The sequence below is a fragment of the Hydra vulgaris genome, chromosome 15 (genome assembly GCF_038396675.1).
Source record: "Hydra vulgaris chromosome 15, alternate assembly HydraT2T_AEP".
Taxonomy (NCBI): Eukaryota; Metazoa; Cnidaria; class Hydrozoa; order Anthoathecata; family Hydridae; genus Hydra; species Hydra vulgaris.
In genome coordinates, this window is record NC_088934.1 from 15,077,745 (window position 1) to 15,098,924 (window position 21,180).

Consider the following 21,180-nt stretch of genomic DNA (forward strand, 5'->3'; position numbering starts at 1 on the left):
CAGTTCAAATTTATTTACGGTTGTTGAAAAAACCCTGTCGCCAGTTATTCATTTTTTGGCTATTGTCTATCAATAATTATGCGCATAATTAATTTTTTTTAAATTTTAAATTTTTGCTTTTATTTTAATCATATAATATATGTTATGCACTATTTTTTAACGCAAGATTTTTTTTTAATGGTATACTACCACCTTAAATCGGAATCAGTTAACAAAACGATTTCAATATTTTAAAAGAATGGACAGAGTACTGGCAAATAAAATGTAACTCGCAAAAATGTAAAGTAATGCATTTCGGATATAACAACCCTAAATATAAATAAAAAATTGATGAAGTTATACCAGAAAAAGTAAAAGTTGAAAAAGATCTTGGTATTTTTATCTCGAATGATTTTGATTGGAGTCTCCATATATGCTATGCGGTGAATAAAGCAAATAAACAAATAGGAAAAATTAAACATGCGTTTGAATATATAGATGAAAGTATTATTAGCTTATTATACAAATCATTAATTCGTCATCATCTCGAGTATGGAGTAGTTATTTGGAACCCCCATTGGAAAGGAGATTTTAATAGATTTGAAAAAGTTCAAATTAGAGCGACTAGTGAATAGTGAATCATTAATTGGTACTAGAAAAGTGATATTCTAATACCAATTAATGATTGTATTGATTCTAATGAGTTGCCTTCAGAATCAACTTTTGAATAGTTTAAAAAAGCCTTAATCTTTAAAAAAAATATATAGCAACTGGTGGCGATGACATAAACGTTAATAAAGACTGTTTTAAACAACTAAAAGATATTTTCTTTAAAGTTTTCGAAGCGTCAATACATCAAGAAATTTTTTTCAAATTTTTTTGAAAATTCCCAACACAAATGGTATTTTTATTGACCTTTTAAAGGCAATCAATACAGTAAATCATACCATCTTTCTTCATTAAATTAAATACTATGGAATAAATAACAAGGTAATAAAGAAGTTCAAAAGTTATTTATCAAACCGAAAACAACATGCTTCCTGAAACGATGTTTATCAAAAGGATTTATTAGATATACCCTGTGGTGTTCCGCAAGGCTCTATATTAGGGCCACTTCTTTACTTGATTTCAAGGAGGTATAATAGACTGGAGGGAGAACAAAGTTAAAATACGACATTTTTCAAAGAACAGTCTTAATAGTAACGCAACTTTCTATTAAACACCGCGTAACTATCATAACTAAAAATCACATTCCATTTTTAACAAAAATTATCCAATGATATTGTTTCAAAACGTGATAAGCAATTAAAGTATTGCAAATAAAAGATGAAAGTTCAAAAAGTTCGCAACATTATTTAGAGTTAATTGTTATTTTTTTAAATTGTGCTTTTTGAACGACTAATCCATCTTGTCGGCGTGACGTCACTCCGTATTAAAAGTATCGTTTTAAAATTAACCATCTTGAATTGTGTGGAAAACAAACTAAAAAATCAGTTGCTGTTTGTTGAGTTATTATTATTTTTTTTAATTCTAAAAAGTTGTGGTGCAGTAGGTTGCACTAACAAAATTGAAAAAAAAACGTAAGTCTTCCTAAAGATGAAGTACTTAAAAGAAAGTGGTTGAGTAAGATAAATCGTGCTGTAGATAGCTGTGCATGTAGGAAGCAATGGTTTTCTAAAATCTTGTAATTTTTATGTTTGTTCGGCACACTTTTTTTATTGGTGGGTTACTTTTATTTTGCATCTTAATTTAGTACTGGTAAATAAATATCAAAACATCAGTACTTTTTATACCCTAAAATAATCAAAGTAATATGTAGACAGTAATGTAAGGCGTCATTTTATTTAGCAACAGATCTAAAAGTATGTAAAAATAAAGTAAAATCACCTAAAAGACTTATATTTTGCAGACATCTTTTCGCTGTTTCTTTTAATTAACTTTTAAAGTAATTGTAGGACGTAAAGTTATTGTTAAATAATGTTTTCTTAACTTTTAAGAAAGAATAGATTGTTTTCCCCCAATTCAATATGGTTACTTTTGATTTCGCGATATAGTCACGTGATTCCGACTGGATGGATAATAAATTTTTAGATTAATTAATGTCTGGATAAGAATTGGTAGTATTTTTGCCGGATTTACAAAAAGGTATTTTATATTTCTATACTTAGAGTATAGCAACTTGTTTTTAAATCCAGCAAAAATACTACAACACAAAATAAAATCCTGGGGAGATATAATAAGTTCCTTGACGAAAAAACGTACTTTGAGAACGCTACAAACCTATAGCTAAACGAATAAGCTAAAGATAAGATTCAACCAAGTAGTAGAGATTGTCTAAAACTTTGATATATATGCCTACTATCGAGGTATTCAAAAAACGATTACTTACGTAGATCATGATTTTTGTTGTGATTACTAGTTGGAACAGTTGTGAAAAACTTATCTAATCAACTTTTAAGAGAAAAATCAATTTTGATTACTGCTTACAAAGGTTACAAACTACATTTCAAACAATTTTAAACGATTTTCGGCTTCGTTCTCCCTCCATTCTATTATGCATTCTTGTTTATATTAATAACTTGAACAAAGCCTCAAATCTACTTAGTATTCGTTTACGACACTAACCTATATCTTTCCAATAATGATTTTTGCAAAATGTTTTCTACAATGAACGACGAGCTTAAAAACATTTCTACCTAGTTCAAATGTAACAAATTAAGTATAAATGGTAATAAAACAAAATATGTTATTTTCCATTCGCTTAAGTAAAAGCGTTACCTACTCATAAATCTACCTCCAATTTTTATTGACCAAACTGAGATTAAAAGAGTATATATTAAAATATATACTCTTTTAATAAATAAAGATAATATTAAAATTTGTAATTGCGTCACAATGTTTTAGGAGTTTTCCTGAGTGAACACATTACATGGAAACATCACATTGATTACATCTGTATCAAAATTTCTAAAATATCGGAATTGTGTATAAAAATAGAGATTATTCAAAAAAAAAGAGCTTGATGTCCCAACTTTACTAATCCTTTATCCATAATTATATGAATAAAATGCATTCAATATCTTATGTTTTGTACATATGTGGAAAAATAATTTAGTTCCTAACGTTTTTTAAAAAATCTTAACTTTACAACCAGTCAATAAGTATACCCCAACAGATTTTTAGAATAAAGTTATTTTTTGAAACTTTGATTTGCCTACTTCTTTCCCTATTTTTAAAGCTAAACTTAAATTTCTATTCTTTCCATAGACAACGTATTTATGTTTTACTAATAGTAACATCTTGAAATAGTTAACCTTCAATTATTACTTTATTTTACTGTTTATATTAAGACAGTTTACCTTGTCTATAGTCTATATACATTATAAAGTTTATTTTCTTTCATCATTGTAAGTTTGTTAGTTTATTTTATCTCGTCATTGTAAGAGTTTATTGATGCATTTTAAGAAACAGCTTATTTAAGGGTTCTTCCATGAAGTACGTATGCAAATTTGGGGGGAGGAGGGAGGTTACCCAAAAACGTCTGAATTCGCACGAGAGAGGGTGATGAGAAGGTGATAAGATGGTGAATACGTAGGCAATTTGACTATCTCTTGTAAACCTGTCGACGGGTACCCAATTACCTTATTAAATCATGAACTTATTAAATGGGTAACCCGTCATTTGACAAGTTTAAAATTCATTTAATTTATTTTTAAGCTTAAGAACCATTAATCCTATCATAATAATTTAACAGTATTAACTTGCTATGGAAAAAAAGGTCTTGTTTTCAAAAATGTCAATTGTATGACTTCTTTATCACTATTAAAATTTCTTTTAATCATGAAAAAAACTCCTGTGTACAATATTTTCTTTGCGTAAAAGAGAACTTACCAAACTTGGTTATTAAATTGTTTCTCGGACGAAAATCTTTCAAAACTTGAAAGATGAAAGATGTGATTTTGTTATTTTAGAGATCTAAAACAAGAACATTTGCAAACCTGAAACTTCAGTGTATTAAGAATACGCTTTATCGACTTCTGGGAATGTGGTTAACCAATGACTAAAAACTAAAAAACTCTAACCCAAAAAACTTTTGGAATGTTTTTAAGTGTATAAAAAAGAATTCAAATCCAAAACTTTTTGCTATAAACAATAAAAAGGATAAAGAATCGATTACCGCAGAATTTGCTACTATATTTGAAAAACGATTAAACACTGAAAGGTTAAATCATAGTTCTATTTATCGTCAAGTTCCACCTTGTGAAAATCCTGATGAAATAGCTATTACTGATGAAAATATAAAAGTCGCTATTTCTTGCCTAAAATTGAATAAATGCCAAGATCATTTCAATATATCTGCAGAACTTTTAAAATATGCCCAGTGTGATGCACTAACGCAATGGATAAGAAAATTATTTCACTTTTCAATTAATCATGGATGGACCCCTACGTCTATGTCAACTTCAACTATTATACCGCTTGTCAAATCGTATAAAAAATCACTAACCGACCCAAATAACTACCGAGGTATCAGTATTATTCCAATATTTACAAAACTTTTTGAATACCTAATTTTACTCATCAGTCCCGAGATAAAAGAAACACATCCCCTTCAATTTGGTTTCAATAGTAAGAGTTCGACCTTGCATGCTGAATTTGTTATAAGCGAAACAATTAAGCATTACAACAACAATAATTCGCCTATTAATTTATGTTCTTTAGATGCTGAAAAAGCTTTTGACAGCTGCAACTGGAACATTCTCTTTGATAAACTTTACTTTGATAAAAACTTACCTCTCCAAATAGTAACCACTATATCTTCTTTATACCACAAAAGTAGTGCAACTGTCTCTTACCTAGGTTCCAAATCAGTTTCATTTGCTCTTAAGCAAGGAGTGAGACAAGGATCCATTCTGTCCCCCTCCCTATATAACATATACACCAAAAAGTTACTCGAAACTATAAAAAATGATAACGTTGTGGGTACTTCTATACATGGAAGCTTCACAGGTGTTGTTGCTTATGCTGACGACATCATTCTTCTTAGCTCTACTCTATCTGGTCTTGAAAGGCTGATTACAACGTGTAATATTTACAATAACTTAAACGGCATAAAGCTCAATGCTGTCAAAACGGAACTGTTGCTTTCGGGAAAAAGACAATTAACTAATTGCAAGATAACCCTAGACGACCATCAAATAATACCAAATGAAAAACTCTGTGAAAATAGAGAGTCAACAATGCAAAGACTTAATAAACTTGGAAGAAATGCAGTTAAGTCATTTTTTAATATCTCTAAGTATAGCAAAAACTATATAAACTCTCTATTTAAAGTTCGGGAGATATCGACTTACATACAACAAAATAAAATAAACCTATTTATCCGTCTATTAAATAATAAAGTAACTTTTGAAATCATCAACTCTCAGCTTAACTATTGTTCATTAAATTATTCATTTTTAGATGATATAAAGGAATTATGTAAGATCCATAAAATAAATATGAAAAACTTAATTCAGGATAAAAAGAAAGTGAAAATTAATATTTCAGAAAATATAATTCCTGAAGATACTTATCAAATTTTAGTCCAGGCAATTCAATGTTGGAATGCAAAGCAACAGCGAACAATTTTTAAAAATACTCTTGAAGAAAACATTCGCAAGTGATATACTTTATTCTCTCTTTATATATCTTAAACTATTTTTATGTATTTTTACCTTGTAAACACATTTACAGAGGGTGGTTAATAAAATAATAATAAATAAATAAAATAATGACGTACATCTATGGCACCCCAAACAGTGGACATGCTAATATATTTAAACCGTAATCGGGCTTGTGTAAACGGGACACTTAAAGTAAAACAAAATTTAGAATTATAAGTGAAAAAAAAAACATTTTTTAATAGATGACATGATTCAATGAAAAATTATTATTGACTGTTTATTAGAAGAACTTTATCTAAAAATATTATTTTTTTAACGGGTACCTGCCCGTTCGTTCGAGGGGTACCCGGGCAGGCACTTTCAAGATTTTTAACAGCAATAACCTCTTGTTCCATAAAACTTGGTTTCTTTTTTTTAACAAAAGCTTTAATTTTCACGAGTTTTAAAAATTAATATTATGTTTTATAATGGAGATAAGTCGAATTAAGTAAAAGTTTTTTGTTTTTAATGTTATGAAAATTTTATGCGATGGTGAAAGAGGGCGGGGTTGACTTTGTAATAAATAAAGCGTACGTATGGAAAAGAGGAAAAGGGGTTCTAATTAAGTGATTTTACTGGGTACGTCTTTATGGATGCTACCTAAAGTTCTGATGACAAGACCTTTGTGATCAGGCCACATTTGGAGCTCTTTGTTGCAGCTTAGGGTTTATTAATAGTAATGAGGCAAATGCTTGAACTATTAAATAGTGTATTGAGTAATATCTATGGTTTGAGTAAAATTCCTTAACAAATTTAAAAATGACTAATGTACCAAAAGGTATAAAACACAAAAAACCATCGTCATCCCCAAGTTCTCTAAACCTACTACTCACAAATATTCGTGGTCTTCGAAGTAACTTTTCTTCTGTTCTTATCTCTTGCAAAGTTCACTAAACTTACTTGTTCTTTGTGAGACTAATTTGAGTTCGGCTGTCTCATCTTGCGATCTTAGTGTTGATGGTTATCTTCCTTTAATTCGTAAAGACTCCAATAGTCACATATTTGGCTCGGACATTTACATTTGTAAGAATTCACCTATTTGTCAGGAAACTAGGTTTGAATCCACAGACTATTCTTTTATGTGCTTTTGTTTAGCACCACTTCATTCTATCGCATTTCTCTTTGTTCTATATTGCTCTCCTTCATCTCAAGACTGAAATCTTTTTGATGTTATTTCTGATCGAATTGACCGAGCCCTCTCTATTTATCCATCAGCCAATATCGTTGTTGTTGGTGACTTTTATGCTCATCCCACTGATTAGCATGGCTCTAGTTTCAGTGACTTTGAGCGCGTTAAGACCCAAAACTTTTGTCTTTCTCAATCTCTAACTCAAATAGTCAACTTTCTAACTCACTTTCCAGACAACCCAACTCATTTGCCTTCTTTACTCAACTTTTATCTTGTTTCTAATTCTAGTCAAAGGTCAGTTTCTCCACATTTATCCACATTTAGATCTCTCTAAAACTATTATCTCATTCTTCATCATCATTAGAACCCCCATATCATTGTAGCTCTTACAAATACCTTAAAGCTGACTGAAACTCGTTCCGTGATTTTCTTCGTGATTGCTCTTAGGTAGAAATCTTTCGTCTTTCTGCTGATATATATACTGATATATATGATATATGTATGTGCTTTTTACATAATCTCGTGGATTCAGATTGGCATGAAATCTTTTATTGCCTCTCGAAGATTCCAATTCATGCCTCACTCTTCTCGATGGTTTTCCTCGAATTGTGCTACTGCAATTTCCAATCGAAACTGTTAATTCCAGATCTATCAGCAAAAAAAATTCTCCAGAAAACAGACGTCTGTTTACTATTGCTAGAAACCACTGTAAAAAGGTTTTGTCTAACGCCAAAGCCCGCTATTCTCAGGTCATAAAATCTCGTATTTCAGCACAAAAATTTGGCTCTTGTGAATTCTGGAGAACCTTTATCAATAACAGTATCAATAATAAGGGTAAATCTGTTATTCCACCTCTCTTGTATGGTTCAGACTTTGTCACCTCACCTAAAGAAAAGAACTTTTTGTATCAATATCATCTCTTGATTCCACTAGTTGCATTACCTGACATAGCCGTCAAATGAAGTAATTAATTGCTTGACATTCGTATCACTCCAGCCTCTGTTCTAGAAGAGTCTAAACAGGTAGACAAAGTCTTCTAGAAGAGTCTAAGCAGATACAGACCACAAAATGTAGAACTTTGCAGCTTGTGGTCTGGACAACATACCTTTTATAGTCTTGCTTATCAGAGTCTTGTTTCCCAACCTGCTGGAAAGCGGCATCTGTTATCCCTATTTTTAAAAATTCTGGAGAGCGATTTGACTCGTCCAACTACCGTCCCATTAGCCTTCTTCTTATCATAAACAAGGTTTTTGAAGGTTTTTGCTCTTGATAGTTAAGGCTATTGCCCTTGAAATTTCTAAGGCTCTTGATAAAGTTTGGTATACTGGTCTTCTCCATAAGCTTTCTTTTTACGGTATATTTGGTAACATCTTTAAGATTATTGAACCCTTCCTTTCTAATTGTAGTATAAAATTTGTCCTCGATGGACAGCACTCTTCTTCATACCTCTTTTAATTTCAGGGTTTCCTCAAAGTTCTATCCTTGGTCTTATACTCTTTTTAATTTACATTAACGATCTTCCAGATATTCTCACATCTAAGGTGGTATTGTTCGCTGATGATACTACCTTTTATGGTCCATTCTAGAATTTTCTAGATACAACAGAACATTCGAGAATCTTCCATAGAACCATCTATATATATAATAACTTTCCAGAATATTCTGTATCTTTCTAGGAACTTTCTATTATACTATAAATATTAAGTTTGTGATATTATTTGGATTGGTATTCTTAAATCGAAAATAAAAGTTTTACTAAAATTGAACTTTTCTTTGGATCTGTCAAGAAATATAAACTACCATTTATTCTTGTCATGATAAGAAGCTAACACTCTCTGATTGCTTGGAGGGGGCATTTGAGCTTGAAAAGTATATCAATTCTGCTACAGCATGGGGCTCACAGTGGCTGGTGAACTTTAATTCAGATAAAACACATTTTTTTCAGTCAATCATTATTGCAATAATTTAGATCTTTCTATATTTATGAGGTAATGTACTCAATGAATCATCTACCCTTCATCAGAAATAACATTTACATCCAATCTTTCTAAGAAACCGTAAATCAAATCCATTGCAAAATTAGCATCTGCTAAAGTTGCATCTCTTTATCGTGTTTGGCACTTTCTTACTCCGGATTCTATTCTTTATCTATATAAATCTTAAATCCGTCCTTTTATGGAACACTATTGCCATATCTGGGGCGGATCTTCTATTGCTGCCCTTTCTTTTTTATACAGGGAGCTAAAAGACATTGTAAACATAGTTAGACCTCCTCTTGCAGCCTACCTCCAAACATTATCACATCGTCGTAATGTTGCTTCTTTTTCTCTTTTCTAAAAATACTTTAATGGGCACTGCTCTAAAGAGCTAGCATTTCTTGTGCCATCTAATAAAGTTCATTCTCATGTTTATTCAATTAAGTCTCATCCATTTATTGTGACTGTTTCTAAGTGCTTCAAAAACTTCTATTTGACTAGTTTTTTTCCTCGAACATCAGCTCTTTACAATTCGCTTCTTTCATCTTGCTTTGCTGATTCATAAAATTTGCAATCTTTTAAATTGTCAATCAATCGTTATCTTGCTCTACAAGCTTTATCTTTTCTGTTCCAGTAACTTCCAACTCTAGTAGTGGTTGCTTGCAGTCTAGTTGGAAGCGAAGATGTTGACAAATAAAAAAAATCTGTTTTTAGTTACCTTGTTTATGTAGTTTATCATTGTAAATTTGTAAAAAGTAATTGTTATTGTTATTACTTTTCTATTATAATTAAAATATTTGTGCAATAACGAAAAAAATCAATCAATGGATTTCAAATAAAAGATGAAAGTTATTAAAAAAAATTGCAAAAATACATCAGTGGTTTTGATGCGTACGTACTTTATGGACGCTTCCTAAGGTTCTGATGACAAGATCTTTGTAATCTTTTTTCAGTTACAGTGTTTATTTTTTTTTTTATCATATTAAATGTATTCAATATTAATTATTAAATGTATTCAATATCTTATGTTTTGGATATATGTGGAAAAATAATATATATAAAACATAAGATATTGAATGCAAAATGTATTTTTGTATATTCTTTTAAATTATTCCGCTCAAAAATAGTTAGCAAAAGTTTATTTTATTGCTATAGTTTTGAATGTACTTATACTGTTTTATTTTATCACTTATTAGTTCTGTAAGTTTGTAAAAACGTTTGAAAACACCTTTGTAACGGGGCTCGGTGAGAAGTCAAGTTTGTCTTCTTCTTGCTCCAGCCAGGATTTTCTTTTATTTTAATTTCTTTTTTGTAATTCTACACAAACGGATAAAATAAAAAATTAAAAAAAAAAAAGTTTAGAAAAATTCGAAAACAATATTTGGCGCAAAACAATACTGTAACAATTGCTTTCTCTCACCCCCCCCCCCCAACTTTCATTTTTTATTATTATTATTCATTGTGATAGAGAATAGAGAATTTAAATGCTGATTAAGAATTGTATGAAAACATAGTTCTGAAAATAAACAGAAAGAGTATCAAATCAGAACTCGATGTTGTTATTTAAAACAACCTCGTATTTACATTAAAAAACGCTAATATTTGCCAGCTTTTTCATACATTTTCATTCGTAATTAAAATTTCTTTTCAAAAACAACCTGGGTTTTGTTGACATTTTTGTTAACACTAAAAAGCAAAATTGCTTTAAGCAAAACCCATATGTTTTTTTTTTTTTTAAATTTTTGTTTTAGGTACCGCAAGATGATCTAAAAGTCTTACTACAGAGCGCCTCGGACGAGCTTAACTAGGAAGTTTACGTTTTTTTCGTTAAGGTTTTCCGAGAGTTTACTTTGAACCCTGGATCTCTTGCTTCTAAAGCAAGCGCTCTAACCACTGCGCCACAGCAGATTTTCTCTGATTGATGTCTGACCCTTGCCGTATCTCTAACCATGTACTACATCTAACCTAACATCTAACAAACTACAAATTACATCTAACCATGTACTTTTTTTTACGCCTATCTCTATTGTCAGTCAATGTAATGCGCTAATCCCTATTTGTCAGTCGTTGTATGTACATTTGATTGCGTTAATCCCTATTTGTTAGATAATGTAGGTTTTTTTTTTTTTTTTGACGCAGCGCAACGCAGAGTACGGATGTTTATTTCTAGAAAGAAGTTTTTAAACTGAAAAAAAAAGAATTGAAAAAAACATGGCAAAAAATTTTACAATAACGCAAATAAAAAGAAATAATGGACAAACATAATGCAAATACAGTCATGAAATTGTTTAACGGTAAAGTAGAAAAATTGGAAACAAAATTATCATTTTTACAAGAAGAAAATAAAATCTTTAGAAATGAATTAGGAGACTTAAAAAAATCCATGGAGTTCGTTAGCGAAAAGTACGAATGTTTATTAAAGGAAATAACGGTCTCTAAAAAAACATGAACTACAAAAACTATCGAAAATCATCATGAAGACGAGCAAAAGATTGAAAATAAAAAAGTTATTATTGATAAACATGCAGAATTAGAAGTTAGAAGTCGCCGAAACAATTTAAGAATTAGAAGATAGAAGTCACCGAAACAACTTAAGAATCAATGGACTTAAGGAAAATGAAAACGAAAACTGGCAAGACACGGAGAGTAAAGTGAAGAACTTTGTGAAAACAAAGATAGGAATAAATGAAAACATCGATATCGGAAGAACTCATCGAGAAGAAAAGAATTTGGCGAAAAAAGAAGAAATAGAACAATCGTAGCAAATTTTTTGAACTATAAAGATAAAACCCGATACTGGATAATTTCGTAACTGCAAAACTTTGGCAACAAGATCTAAAAATTAAATTATTTCATTGGTGATCTAAACTTAAATTTTTATGACTATTACATAAATAGCAACGTTAAAAATTTTTATAACGATTTGTTTAAAAATGGAGCAATTCTTTTAATAAATAAACCTACAAGGATAACAACAAAATCAGCTTCACTAATAGACAATATTATTACACTAATAGACAATATTATTACACTAATAGACAGTATTAATACAATACTTCAAATGAATTGCTTAAAAAAGGAATTATTAAAAGTGATTCATCTGATCAATTTCCCATTTTTTTCTCTATTAATAGAACTACTGAATTATTACCTCTACGAAAACAAGTGATTATAAAATGACTCATTAACGATAAAAACTTTCTCTTATTTAAAGAGCACTTATTTTTATAAATTGGAGTCTTATTAGTACTACTGAACCAAACAATATGTACAACTCATTTTTTTAAATGTTTTATAAAATTTAAATTTTCCAAAATGTATCTGTATTCCAAGATGTAAATTTTCCAAAATGCGAGATTTGTAAAACAAATAAAAATATAAAATCACCATGGATTACAAAAGATTTAAAAAAATCCTCGAAAATAAAACAAAAACTGTATATTAAATACCTAAAACTTAAAACTATTGAAAAAAAAAACACTTTATAAAACTTCTGCAAAACAATTTGAAAAACATAGAAAAAACCTTAAAAAAAGTTTAAAAACACCAATTTATTTGAAAAATACAAAAATGATTCTAAAAATATCATGGATATGTATAAATAAAATCATCAGTAATCATACAATAAAAATGTGCTCTCTCCCCAAAGTTATTGATAAAAATGGGGAACTCTTAAATGATCCTATTAGGATAAATAAGTATTTCGTATCAGTTGGACCAAACTTAGCTAAAAGTACCCCTATTGTCACTAATTCAGCAAGTGACACTCCCTCTTCTTCAAACTCTTTTCTAAATATTTTTGAAACAATATTTGAAGAATTTGAATTGACCTACAAAATGATTAAACTTAATAAAGCGGCTAGACAAGACAATATCAATGGAAATGTTGTTATTGGTTCTTATGATATCATTAAAAAATATTCTTTTTAAAATTTTTAGTTACTCAATTAAACAAGCAATATTTCCAGATGCTCTCAAAATAGCTAGAATTACTCCAATCTTTAAAGGAGACAAACTGACTAAACTCAATAACTATGGCCCGATATCAGTTCACCCTGTTTTTTCAAAAATTTTAGAAAGAACTTTGTATAATAGAATATATAACTATCTAACTATAAAAAAAATATTATACAACAATCAATTTGGATTCAAAAAAAAAAAATTCTGCTGCCTATGCAATACTTCAACTTACTAGAAGTATTGCAAATTCATTTGAAAAATCACAATATACTTCAAGCATCTTCAATGATAAGCTTTTGACACTATTGATCACGAAATTCTTTTTAAAAAACAGCTCTATGTAATCACAGGAAATGTATTATTATTAAGAAACTATTTAAAAATCGGAAACAATTTGTTAAAATAGATTCAACCTCATCATCAAATTTATTAAATATATCATGCGGAGTTCCACAAGGATCGATACTAGGACCTTTGTTTTTTCTAACTTATGTTAACGATCTCTGTAAAGCATCAAATTTGACAACAGTTATGTTTGCCGACAGAGCCGTACCAAGGGCGGGGCCGGCCGGGCCGCGGCCTGAGGCGCCAAAATTGGGAGGGCGCAAACTTTAATAAATTAAAAAAACAATAATCAGTTTATGAAACTAATTTTTACGGCGTCGCTGCTGTTGATAAGAAAATTAATTAAAATTCCGCCTCTTGACACAAACTCTTAAATATTAAAGCTCATATACTGAATAAAAAAGCGCCCTATAACACTAATATACCTTTGATAACTTTTGAGCATTATAATTCTATTATGAGTCGAACCCAAAAGTTATCTGGTGCTGAATTTAAGAAGAAAAGAAAACAGCGCCAAGAAAGTGATGAGAAACTACAAAACTGTTTCTCCACTGAGTTTGTTACCAACCACCGAAAGTGGTTGGTAACAAACTCAGTGGAGAAACAAATTATTTCAGAGGATATTTGTATTGAAATTAATGACAATTCAACAGATCCTATAATTGACTTTAATTGAGTTCAGATTATCATTTGGAATTAATTGAAGAGGAGATTTTCATCAGCCAAAGTCAAGAAGAATTTTGCACAACTGATTCAGAACCAACCAGGGAAGATGAAAATGCCTAGCTTTCAGGCCCAGCTGAAATGGACGAGGATGAACTTCATTCAGAAATCTCAGAAATTCCAGTGAATAGTGAATTTGCCTCAAGAAAAGCCAGAAAAGTGGCATTGAACTAAAGTTTGTGCAACCTTAATGACAAATTTTACTTACAACTTGATGTGATAAATTTTGTAATCAATAAATCATTTTTTTCGTTTAATTTTCTTCTTTTTTTTTTTTAAGGAGCGGGAGAAGGGAAGGGAGGGGAAGAGGGGGCGCAATTTTCTTTTCTTGCCCGAAGCGCAAAATTGGCTCGGTACGGCCCTGTTTGCCGATGACACAAATCTTTTTTTAACGGACAATAACTTATCAACATTATTCAACAAAATGAATAGTGAACTCATTAAAATTTCTATCAAGTCAAACAAACAAACAACAAATATCAAAAAAACTAAATGGAACCTCTTTTACTCAGCTTCAAAAAAAATCTACTTTCGAGTATACCTTCCTCATATATTGATAATACTGAAATAAAAAGAGCTAAAGTTAGTAATTTCTTGGGTGTTTACATTGATGAAAACCTCACATGGAAAAATCACGTTAACAACCTAAATAATAGAATTGCTAGAAGTATAGGAATGCTATACAAATTAAGACCTTTTTTAAACAAATTTACATTAATTTAATTATATTACTCATTTATTTATTGCCTTATTAATTATGCTAACCCTGCATGGGGTGGTGTAAATAAAATTACACTAGAACTGCTTTATCGTCAACAGAAGCATATTGCACGTCTTATAAACTTTAAAGACCGTTTTAATCATGTCAGGCCTTTTTTACTTAAAATGAATATTCTTAATGTATATCAACTTAATGTATATAGTATTCTTTGCTTTATGTATAAATGTAAAACTAACACTTCCCCTTATCCTTTTTATAATTTATACCGACATAAAAAAAAAAAAAAAAAAAAAAAATACTATCTTCGAAATAAAAAACTTTATTCAACAACCTTTTTCGCATACAAATTTTGGTAGATCTTTTGGTATCTCTTATCGAGGAGCTTTTTTATGGAACAAAATAGTTTTGAAATATTTTGACTTTACTCAAGAGTGGAATTACAACACATTCAAAAGAAAAATTAAATAGATAATTTTATCTATCGATAACATGCTCTTATATTTTTGATTTTTATAAAGTATATTTTTTAAAGTTCGGTTCTTAGTATTTACATATATGAATGTTATATATCTTTTACGTTTATTTATTTTTACTTTCGACGAGAATATATATGTTTAACACAATAAATGTAACGATGTAGTTGAAAAACAAAGTGGTTCTTGACGACTAGACGTTAAGGTCTTCGACGAGTCCCGCGTTCTTCCTCTGACAAGCTTAACTAATTTTGCAATCATTCTATTATATTATTGAAATTATTATAATTGTTAAAAGACTGATATTCTAAAACATTTACAGAAAAAAAAAAAAAAAAAATTAATAAAAAAAAAATCTAAACAGCAAAATCTTAAAAGTATTTTTAAAAAATTAATTAAAAAATACATAATCATAAAAACATTCAATTTAATTTAAATAAAATTTAATTTTGACGACAATAAAAACCGGATAGCGTAATTAAAAAATTAAAAATTAATTCTAAATGCTCGATTTCTAAAAATTAAATTTAGTAAAAAGGTTTTAAAAAATTATCCCCCCTGAAAAAATCCCACAAGAAAAGTCTCTCAAAGAAAAAGTCCCCTTCAAAAAAAAACGATAAAGTTTCGATATTTATCGATTCATTACGATATTTATCGTTCAATTACCATAAATATTGTAACTCATATCGTAACTCAAACGATAACGATACTTATCGGTTCATTACGATATTAAAGTAATTTTTTTAAAAACCTAAATAACTTTAATAAGATTAATGTGCACTATTTAATGTAAAAAAAGAAATAAACAAAACTTTATTTGTAATTTTTATTTTTTAATTTATTTAAGACTTAAGCTGAAGCAAAAAACAACTAAGAACAAAAAATAACAATGTTTTACTTGATAAATTGTTGGCCTGACATGTTTAACATGTTAAGGTTTGCGCTTGTGACTTAATATAAGAAAAATATTAAAATTTAATCTCAAAGACAAGGTTTATTGAAATCACTAAATCACTATATGGCAAATTTTATAAACTCTAAGCAGTGAAATAGACCATTGACGCCACTTAGGCAATGAACCAATTTAAGTTAGTCATCCATTTCAACTGCTGATGTAAGAGTTGAAGTAGAAGGTCCCTGACTTGAAGCAGCTTAATTCTCAGAGTCATTGGTAGAAGCCTCTTCAAACAGTTCTTCTTTTTCATCCTGATTGAATAGAAATCATCTTTTGATCTGGATCTTAGGGCAGTTTAGCGGAATGTACAACAATTTTTCAACTTATTCAGGTGAATGCTTACTTCTTTGTCAGCAGAGAAATATTCTGAAATCTCAGCAACTCTCCTCAGAATAGGCAAAATTTCATCATAAAGATTGAACTCATCTTCTAAAGGAATAACTGGAGCTAGTCTAATGTCATCTTTTCCAGGAATGTCTCTAATGGAGCTGAGGATACGACGCATTTTTACAATGCTTTCCAACATCATAAAAGTTGAATTTCAACGTGTTTTCACGGGAGTAATGATTTTCACAAATTTCAACTTATTCTTGCCAACAACATCACTGTCATCAAACAACAGCTTTAGCTAAAAATTAAAATAGATTTATAAGAAACATAACATAAAAGGTGATTAGTACTATTTACTATTATTAAAAACTGATATTAGCTATGCTATATGTTTTTACTTTTTAAGTGTTAACATTTTATCAGATATTAATGATAGCTATCATTAGAAAAATTTTGTCACACAAAGTGTACTGAGAAGTTTATATTGCGCTTGTATTGTATTAAACTATAAACTAAATTGCTATAAAAGCTAAAAAGGATGTTAAACTAAAAACTAGTTACCTCATTTTTAATTCTTTGCTCAGACAAAGATGACTTGTGGCTTGAACTTAATTCAGTTGCTCTTTGGATTGCTTCGTGAAGATCCAAACTGTCAAAACCTTTTGTTTCTTTGACAGTTGCTTCAACTGCCAAATCAAAAGATGATCAGCACACAAAAGAGATGCATCTACAAAATTGCACTTGTTAATTGCCGCCTTCATATTAGCGGCTGAATCATGGACACACAGAACGGACGAAACTCCATTATTTCCGGCCAACTCTGAGACATTCCTGAAAAGCAAAGTAAAATTAGTTGTTTGCTTTTGGATATTTTAAAATACAAACTAATATTTTTGTTGTTATTTAAGATATAAATAAAAGTATTAATTTGTGCCATTAATTTTAAACTAAATGGGGGGGGGTGGGTTTGCTTTTTTGTAACAAAAGGTTATCTAAATAATTCAAACGGTTAACTTAATTTACAGAAATTTTAACCTAATAAAAATAAAATACTAAAACATACTTATCCAGATAAAGAGCAATGGCTTCAGCTGTATGTTGTCCGGAAAACGGAAAAACTCAAATCACAAACATCTTTAACCGGAAGTCTTCACTCACATAGTGCAGCGTACTGGCTTGGTATGCATCATTGTTTCTGCTTTGCCAGAGGTCAGTTGTGATTGCAAATCCAGCGGTCTTTGGCAATTCCTCCTTCAGAATGTCATCCACATAGATTTTTACATTTTTGTACAACAACGGCAACCTAAAATTAAAATAAAAAATTAGATATTATTCATATTTCTCGTTACATATCAATTTGGTTACCTACTAAAAAAACCAAAAAAAGTTGGTGTGGATTGGTCTTAAAAAAGTAGCTTTTTAAAATATTTAGTTCTCTTAGAACTCCTATTGAATTGACTCCCCACCCCAAAATAAAATTTATTTAAAACAATTAAAATTTTGCATACTTGAACCGGGAGTATGTTGTTGCAGCCTTCACATTCATTTTTGGGTTCCAGTAGTGAACAAAATCTTTAAAAGCTTCATGTTCAACCAAAAAGAATTGCAAATTTAAATGGGCCAAAAACTTGACAATTTCAATGTCTCCTTTAAGCTGTTCACGGTCTTGTGGCTTATATTTGACCCAATGCTTTCGATTTTGGACCTTTTCTGCTGATGGTCCGGAAAGTCTTCCTCATTTGACTTCCAACACTAATGGCGTCTTATCATCTCGGACCTGCTCATTAGCCTCGTCTTCGTTGTAGGTCTAAAAATTAATACGAAACCTGTTAAAATACCTAATATTGAAACATTCATCAGCATTTATTGAAAGTTATTGATATTTATCGTTAAATCTTGTTAAATCTTGGTATTGTAATAGTAATAATAACTAACACATATGAAAATAAAAGTTAATATTTAAATTAAAAAAGTAAAACGTTTCTAAACTTTATTGTACCTGTCCTAACTCATCAAAAGAAACATGGCGCTTTTTCTCCAGGGCTGCAAACTGAACAGGATGCTTCCTAGTCAAATGTGATCTCATGCCAGATGTGTTTCTGTCCGTCAACTTGCAAATTGCAAAACAATACTTGCATTTTGCAATCTTCATCAAAGTGATTCCAAATTTTGGTCCTTGGCCTTGGCATTCTTCAAAATGTTGTTCAATTACAATTTTAATAGTAATTCAAACTAAAATTTTAACATCTTTCCTTATAAAAAAAATTTTATTTTAAGAGCCTTATAATGTATATCTATGTAATTTAGAGTATTCAAAAACTTTTTCCCAGAAAGTTTTTAAAAACATTTTTATTACAATTAGCTATTTAATTTTTGTTCAGTAGAACCGTAATTGAAACCGTAACCAAAACCAAAAAAAAGTTATTTTTAAAAAAAGTAACCACGAAAAGAAATTAAACTATTTAATTGGTGATTTTAATTTTGATTGTTCACAGTATCACGTCAAATACAACATTAAAGAGTTTTACAATGACTTATTTAAAAACGGAGCGTTTCTCTTAAAAAAGGAATCATTAAATGCAATATCATAGATCATTTTCCGATTTTTTCTCCATAAATACAGATACTAAATTAACACTAGATAAAAAAAATAGCTTTTGTAAACGCATTTATAGCAAAGCAAATTTAGCATCATTTAATGACCAATTATCAATGCTTAATTGGCACCATATTGATCATTTTCAGGATGCCAACTTAGCTCATAGCAATTTTCTTAAAACATTCTATGATATTTATGACGCGAATTTTCCTAAAATTGAAATAAACCTAAAGCTTAAAAAAATAACATCCCCATGGATAACCGATGTACTAAGAAAATCTTCCAGAATTAAAAAAAATTTTTATATTAAGTACATGAAATCCAAATCAGTTGAAAATAAAACCATTTACAAAAATTATGCTAGAGAGTTTGAAAGACAAAGAAAAAATTTCAAAAATAAATACTATCTTGACTTACTTGAAAAAAACAACAACAACTCAAAACGCACTAGATAAGTTTTAAGAGAAATCACTAGTAAAGCTAAAACTAAATCAGGCGATTTGCCTAACGGTATTAAAGTTAATGATAAAAGTTTATATGCTTCAAGCGATATTGCAGTTGAATTAAATAAGCATTTTATTTTAGCAGGGCCCAACTTAGCAAAAACTATTCCATATACTGGTAATTCTTTTGAATTTTTGCCTTAAAAAACATTAAATCTTAATTGCATTGAAATATCCGATAAGGAATTTAAAGCTGCTTTCAAAACGATTAAATCAAATAAAGCAATAGGATTCGACGGTATCAACGGAAATGTTTATATAAATTCATACAATATTCTATTTAAAATCTTTTCGTCTTGCGTTAGCCAAGGAGTTTTTCTTGATCAACTTAAAATTGCCAAAGTAACGGTAAAATTGCCCCGGTAAACAAATTTTGATAGTTGTTGCAAACAACTATCAAAATTTTTAAAATATTTATAGATACATAAATACACACACACACACACACATATATATATATATATATATATATATATATATATATATATATATATATATATATATATAATATATATATATATATATATATATATATATATATTTGAAAATAATAACAATAATCTTCAAAAACTCCATAACTATGACATTTATTTATCATTCAAATTTGTTTGAATTAAATAAATATTTGAAAAATTAAATAGATTTGTTTTTGTACTGATTTATGGGATATAAGGCATTTAAACGATCAGTATGTAACATGATTTGATAAAAAATAGAGCATGTGAAAATAATTTAATATTTGATGATCGCTTAAAGAATGATTTGAGAATAGTAACTTGATTCAATTGTCACGTGATCTCAATTAAAAACTACTACAATTGTTGTAATTAAAAATTGATTTACCCACAAACGATTAAAACATCAATATAATTAGGAAATCATCATGACCCCATATATCAACAATCGCCAAATGCATTAAAAGTACTCAGTGGTGTACACTGGATTTTTAGATGTTTGAGTTTTGACACTTACAGGCATTGTGCAAGCTCCAAACTTTTGTATGTTTATGCTTATATCAAAAAAGAATGTTTTGCAAAGAATTAAAATTATTGGAGCTTGGGAACAAAAAAACCCTAAATTTTGGGCCCACCCAGCCCTTAACGTGGCAGCAACGAGTTTATAAAACATTTTCTATACTATTTTTATCTAAATTTATATTCATAAATAAATTTCAAGTTTCATGCAATAATCTCTTATTTTTCAAAAACTATGACCATATAAAGTTTTAACCCCCCTCAATTTGAGGGGGCAGTAAACATTTCAGAGTCATAAAAACTGAAAACTAAGAGATTATTGCATGAAACTTGAAATTTATAAATAAATATGAATTTAGATAAAAATAGTAAAGAAAATATTTTATAAACTCGTTGCTCCCACGTTAAGGGCTGGGTGGGCCCAAAATTTAGGTTTTTTTTGTTCCCAAGCTCCAATCACCCCAATTCTTTGCAAAACATTCTTTTTTGATATAAGCATAAGCATTCTTTTTTGATATAAGCATAAACATACAAAAGTTTGGAGCATTTTATGCCTGTGAGTGTCAAAACCCAAATAAAAATCCAGTGTACACCACAGAGTACTCGACTTTAAAAATGTTATAAAAACTAAAAAACTTAATATTTTGAACCGAATTTTTTTAAGAGTGTCATATACCATTTGCAGTATAGGAAAATAAAATAAAAAATCTTTCTACCCCTCGGACGTTATAAATAAAATACATGAAAAAATACCATTTTTCAAAAAATTCACGATAAAAATAAGAAGTATGAAATTATTTAAAACAAA